Here is a 5537-nt window from a genome sequence, read left to right on the forward strand (position 1 = left end):
TGGCCCCATTTTAATTAAAGTGTGGATCAGGCAGAGCATCGGCATCTGGGACTTTAGAATTGGAAGGTCCAGGGTCTGAGGAAACTATGGCCAGTGAGCTCTTGCCATCCTCACAGAGGAATAACCCAGGCACTGGAACAATTCTAAATGTCAAACAAGTTGGTTCTTCTCCAGAAAAAGTCCTCGTGCTCTGTTGGAGAGTGTCCAAGTCAACGTGAGCCAACTCACTCCAGAGGAAATTGGGAGGCAGATTGTCGCATCCACAGGACAATGCAATGTGAAAAAATTACCCCCTTTTGAGTCATTTTATTTTTGAGGCCTAAACAAAAGCCCACAATCTGCTGTCCGACTGAAAATTCTGCATCCTGCTTTTTGATGGAGAATGTAGTGATTTCTTGAGGACGAGAGGGGATCCTAGTCTACCCATTTTTTCTAGTGGCCCCAACTCCAAGCTATGGCAATGGAAACCTGGTGGGGTCGGGTTTTGGGGAGTCAAAGTGCAGAGGTCAGATGATAGAAATGCTGATGATGGTAATCAGAGCTCACGCAGTTAATCTACTTCTCCAATCCCCTAGTCAGTATAAGCTCCTTATAATAACAATAATAATAATTATGGTATTTGTTAAGCACTTACTTTGTTCCAGGCACTGCATGAAGTGCTGGGATGGATACAAGAAAATCGGGTTGGACACAGTCCCTGTCCCACATGGGGCTTCACAGTCTCAAACACCATTTTACAGCTGAGGTAACTGAGGCACAGGGAAATGAAGTGGGTTGCCCAAGGCCACACAGCAGACAAGTGGAAAGCCAGGATTAGAATGCATGACCTTTCCCCTGTAAATCCGTATTACTCCCTCACAGAGATCTCCGCTCTCTGGACCCCACCCATCTTTCAGAGCGCCTCACACCCCACCTCGCCGCCCTCTCCTCTCTACCCAGTCTTGATGATCAGATTACTGCTCTCAACTTTACCCTTTCTACTCAGCTAGACTCGCTCGCTCCCCTTTCCCTTCGCCGCTCTCGCACCACTAACCCACAGCCCTGGATCACTGCCACTGTCCTCCTCCTTCGCTCTTATGCTCGAGCTGCCGAACGCTGCTGGCGAAAGTCTAAACACCATGCCAACCTCGTTCACTTCAAGTTTATCCTTTCCTGCCTTAACTCAGCCCTCTCTTCTGCCAGACAAAACTATTTCTCCTCCCTTATTGACACCCATGCCCATCACCCCCGCCAGCTCTTCCGTACATTCAACTCCCTTCTCAGGCCCCCGGTTCCTCCCCCTCCTCCTTCCCTCACCCCCAACGATCTGGCCTCCTACTTCATTAACAAAATTAAATCCATCAGGCCCGACCTCCCCAAAGTCTCTTCCCCCCTTTCTCCAACCCCCTGGCTCTCAACACTCTCTGCTACTCTCCCATCCTTCCCAGCAGTATCCTCAGAGGAACTCTCCTCCCTCCTCTCAAGTGCTACTCCGGCCACCTGTGCTTCTGACCCCATTCCCTCTCATCTTATGAAATCCCTCGCTCCATCCCTTCTCCCCTCCTTAACTTCCATCTTCAACCGCTCACTCTCCACTGGTTCCTTCCCCTCTGCCTTCAAACATGCCCATGTCTCTCCCATCCTAAAAAAACCCTCTCTTGACCCCACCTCACCTTCTAGTTATCGTCCCATATCCCTCCTACCATTCCTTTCCAAACTCCTTGAACGAGTTGTCTACACGTGCTGCCTAGAATTCCTCAACAACAACTCTCTCCTCGACCCCCTCCAGTCTGGCTTCCGTCCCCTTCATTCCACGGAAACTGCGCTCTCAAAGGTCACCAATGACCTCCTGCTTACCAAATCCAACGGCTCATACTCTGTCCTAATCCTCCTCGACCTCTCAGCTGCCTTTGACACTGTGGACCACCCCCTTCTCCTCCACACGTTATCTGACCTTGGCTTCACAGACTCCGTCCTCTCCTGGTTCTCCTCTTATCTCTCCGATCGTTCTTTCTCAGTCTCTTTTGCAGGCTCCTCCTCCCCCTCCCATCCTCTTACTGTGGGGGTTCCCCAAAGTTCAGTGCTTGGTCCCCTTCTGTTCTCAATCTACACTCACTCCCTTGGTGACCTCATTCGCTCCCACGGCTTCAACTATCATCTCTACGCTGATGACACCCAGATCTACATCTCTGCCCCTGCTCTCTCCCCCTCCCTCCAGGCTCGCATCTCCTCCTGCCTTCAGGACATCTCCATCTGGATGTCCGCCCGCCACCTGAAGCTCAACATGTCGAAGACTGAGCTCCTTGTCTTCCCTCCCAAACCTTGTCCTCTCCCTGACTTTCCCATCTCTGTTGACGGCACTACCATCCTTCCCGCCTCACAAGCCCGCAACCTTGGTGTCATCCTCGACTCTGCTCTCTCATTCACCCCTCACATCCAAGCCGTCACCAAAACCTGCCGGTCTCAGCTCCGCAACATTGCCAAGATCCGCCCTTTCCTCTCCATCCAAACTGCTACCCTGCTCATTCAAGCTCTCATCCTATCCCGTCTGGACTACTGCACTAGCCTTCTCTCTGATCTCCCATCCTCGTGTCTCTCTCCACTTCAATCCATACTTCATGCTGCTGCCCGGATTATCTTTGTCCAGAAACGCTCTGGACATATTACTCCCCTCCTCAAAAACCTCCAATGGCTACCGATCAATCTGCGCATCAGGCAGAAACTCCTCACCCTGGGCTTCAAGGCTGTCCATCACCTCGCCCCCTCCTACCTCACCTCCCTTCTCTCCTTCTACTGCCCAGCCCGCACCCTCCGCTCCTCCACCACTAATCTCCTCACTGTACCTCGCTCTCGCCTGTCCCGCCATCGACCCCCGGCCCACGTCATCCCCCGGGCCTGGAATGCCCTCCCTCTGCCCATCCGCCAAGCTAGCTCTCTTCCTCCCTTCAAGGCCCTGCTGAGAGCTCACCTCCTCCAGGAGGCCTTCCCAGACTGAGCCCCTTCTTTCCTCTCCCCCTCGTCCCCCTCTCTATCCCTCTGTCTTACCTCCTTCCCTTCCCCACAGCACCTGTATATATGTATATATGGTTGTACATATTTATTACTCTATTTATTTATTTATTTTACTTGTACATTTCTATCCTACTTATTTTATCTTGTTGGTATGTTTGGTTCTGTTCTCTGTCTCCCCCTTTTAGACTGTGAGCCCACTGTTGGGTAGGGACTGTCTCTATGTGATGCCAATTTGTACTTCCCAAGTGCTTAGTACAGTGCTCTGCACATAGTAAGCGCTCAATAAATACGATTGATTGATTGATTGATTGACCTTCTGACGCTCAGGTCTGTACTCTATCCACTATTCCATGATGCTTCTCCTTCAGGACAGGGCTTGTGCCTGTATTCATCTGTTATGTTCCTGGACTCAATCAATCAATCAATCAATCATATTTATTGAGTGCTTACTATGTGCAGAGCACTGTACTATGTGCTTGGGAAGTACAAATTGGCATTTCAGTTCAGTTCAGTTCAGTCCCCAGCACACAGCTGAAGTGAGTAGGTACTTTTGAAAGGAGAGAAAAATCCATGTACATAACTTGTTCCCCCAATCAGGGACTGGGTAAATGAGGTCTCCCCTAATTTTGCCTCAAAGCAGCACATTCATTCATTCATTCAATCATATTTATTGAGCGCTTACTGTGTGCAGAGCACTGTACTAAGCGCTTGGGAAGTACAGGTTGGTAACATATAGAGACGGTCCCTACCCAACAGTGGGCTCACAGTCTAGAAGGGGGAGACAGAGAACAAAACAAAACATATTAACAAAATAAAATAAATAGAATATGTACAAGTAAAATAAATAAATAGAGTAATAAATGTGTACAAACATATATACATATGTACAGGTGCTGTGGGGAAGGGAAGGAGGTAAGGAGAAGGGGAGGAGGAGGAGAGGAAGGAGGGGGCTCAGTCTGGGAAGGCCTCCTGGAGGAGGTGAGCTCTCAGTAGGGCCACCCAGCACAGCCACCCAGGTCTTTGCAGTAAAAAGTATATAGATGAGGAGCAGCCTGGCCTAGTGGAAAGAGCACATGCCTGGTAATCAAAAGGACCTGGGTTCTAATCCTGATTCCACCATGTGCCTACTGTGTGTCCTTGGGCAAGTCACTTAACATCTGAGCTTCAATTACCTCACCTGTAAAATGAGGATTAAGAGTGTGGGACAGGGACTGTGTCCAATCTGAATGACTTATATCTTCCCCATCACTTAGAACTGTGCATGGCACATAGAAAGTGCTTAACAAGTACCATTATTATTATTATTATTATTATTATAATCATCATCTCCCGCCAAATGACCATTATATATCATTCTGTTTGCCCACTAAGGCTCCTTAACAACAGAGCAAATCACACTGTTAAAGTTGGAGCCCAATTTTTCAGTCTGTGACCTGTGACTGCCAGAAAAATTTTCCCATGTCCTAAAGGTCAAGGCGTTCCTGGGAGGGTCCAAAAGGGCTTGAATTAATTCCAAATTCCTGTGTGTTTCAGGAGGACTTGTTTCATGGGACAGGAAAGAAATGAGGCAGCTGAGATGTTTTGCTTGACTCAACTGAGACTTTGCAAAGTCCCTCTGAGGTTTTCCGAAAATTCAAATTTGCAGCTGGGATGTAGACTTAAAATAGTTAAAATACCTTGGCTAGATATGGCTCTGAGACTCCCTGGGGAAAAGATGTTATATTGAAGTAGGAATTTTCCTTAATCATGGCTGTAGTCATGGGGACACTGCTGGGAATAGGCACCAATTTGGGATACCTTTGAATTATGCTACTTTATTGCCATAGATGCTTGTCAGTAAATTGAAATTTTACATTGAGCATTAAGACTAGGGAGGAGACTGTTATTGTAAGCCATCCAGGAGGTGGGAAAAACTTATTAACAAGGTAGGGATGGATCCAGATGTCACTGGTAAGGGGAAAATCAACTGTCTCCTGTGATTTCTAGCATCCTGACCCTCATCAATGCTTATTTTTTTTGAAATAGTATTTGTTAAGTGCTTACTATGTGCCAGGCACTGTGCTAACTGCTGGGTAGATACAAGCTAATCAGGTTGGACACATTCAATGTCCAACATGCTCAATGTCCCACATTTTACAGATTCAGGAACTAAGGCACAGAGAAGTAAAGTGACTTATCCAAGGTCATCCCCTCTCAGGGTCGCACCTGGGGAGTTTCCAGTACTCTACCAGTCTCGACTACGGGAAGGAGACTCAAGCAGAGGCCTACCCATTACATTCCTAGCTTGGGCAGTGGCTAGTGAGTGGAAGGCAATCTGCTACAAGTCAAACTTCACCTGTGCTGGGCAGCAGTGTATGCGAGAGAGTCGAGGGCAGAGACTCGGGTTTACTGCATGGAAGGTGGCAATGGTAAACCACTTCCATATTTTTACAAGGAAAACTCTTTGGATACACTACCAGAATGAGTGAAGTTGGAAAGCAGGGCATTCTGGGAGAGATGTGTCCGTGGTGTCACTAGGGGTCAGAAACAACTTGATGGCATAAGAG

At 48.2% G+C, this 5537-nt stretch overlaps 1 non-coding gene across 1 annotated transcript; it reads left to right on the top strand.

Annotated features, from left to right (window-relative positions):
* Positions 1–5178: 5178 nt before the first annotated feature.
* Positions 5179–5316, top strand: LOC119937715. The gene has a single exon (XR_005454188.1). It is a non-coding gene; the product is annotated as a small nucleolar RNA SNORA7 (small nucleolar RNA).
* The last annotated feature ends 221 nt before the right edge of the window (positions 5317–5537 follow it).

Source organism: Tachyglossus aculeatus, chromosome 1 (genome assembly GCF_015852505.1).
Source record: "Tachyglossus aculeatus isolate mTacAcu1 chromosome 1, mTacAcu1.pri, whole genome shotgun sequence".
Classification (NCBI taxonomy): Eukaryota; Metazoa; Chordata; class Mammalia; order Monotremata; family Tachyglossidae; genus Tachyglossus; species Tachyglossus aculeatus.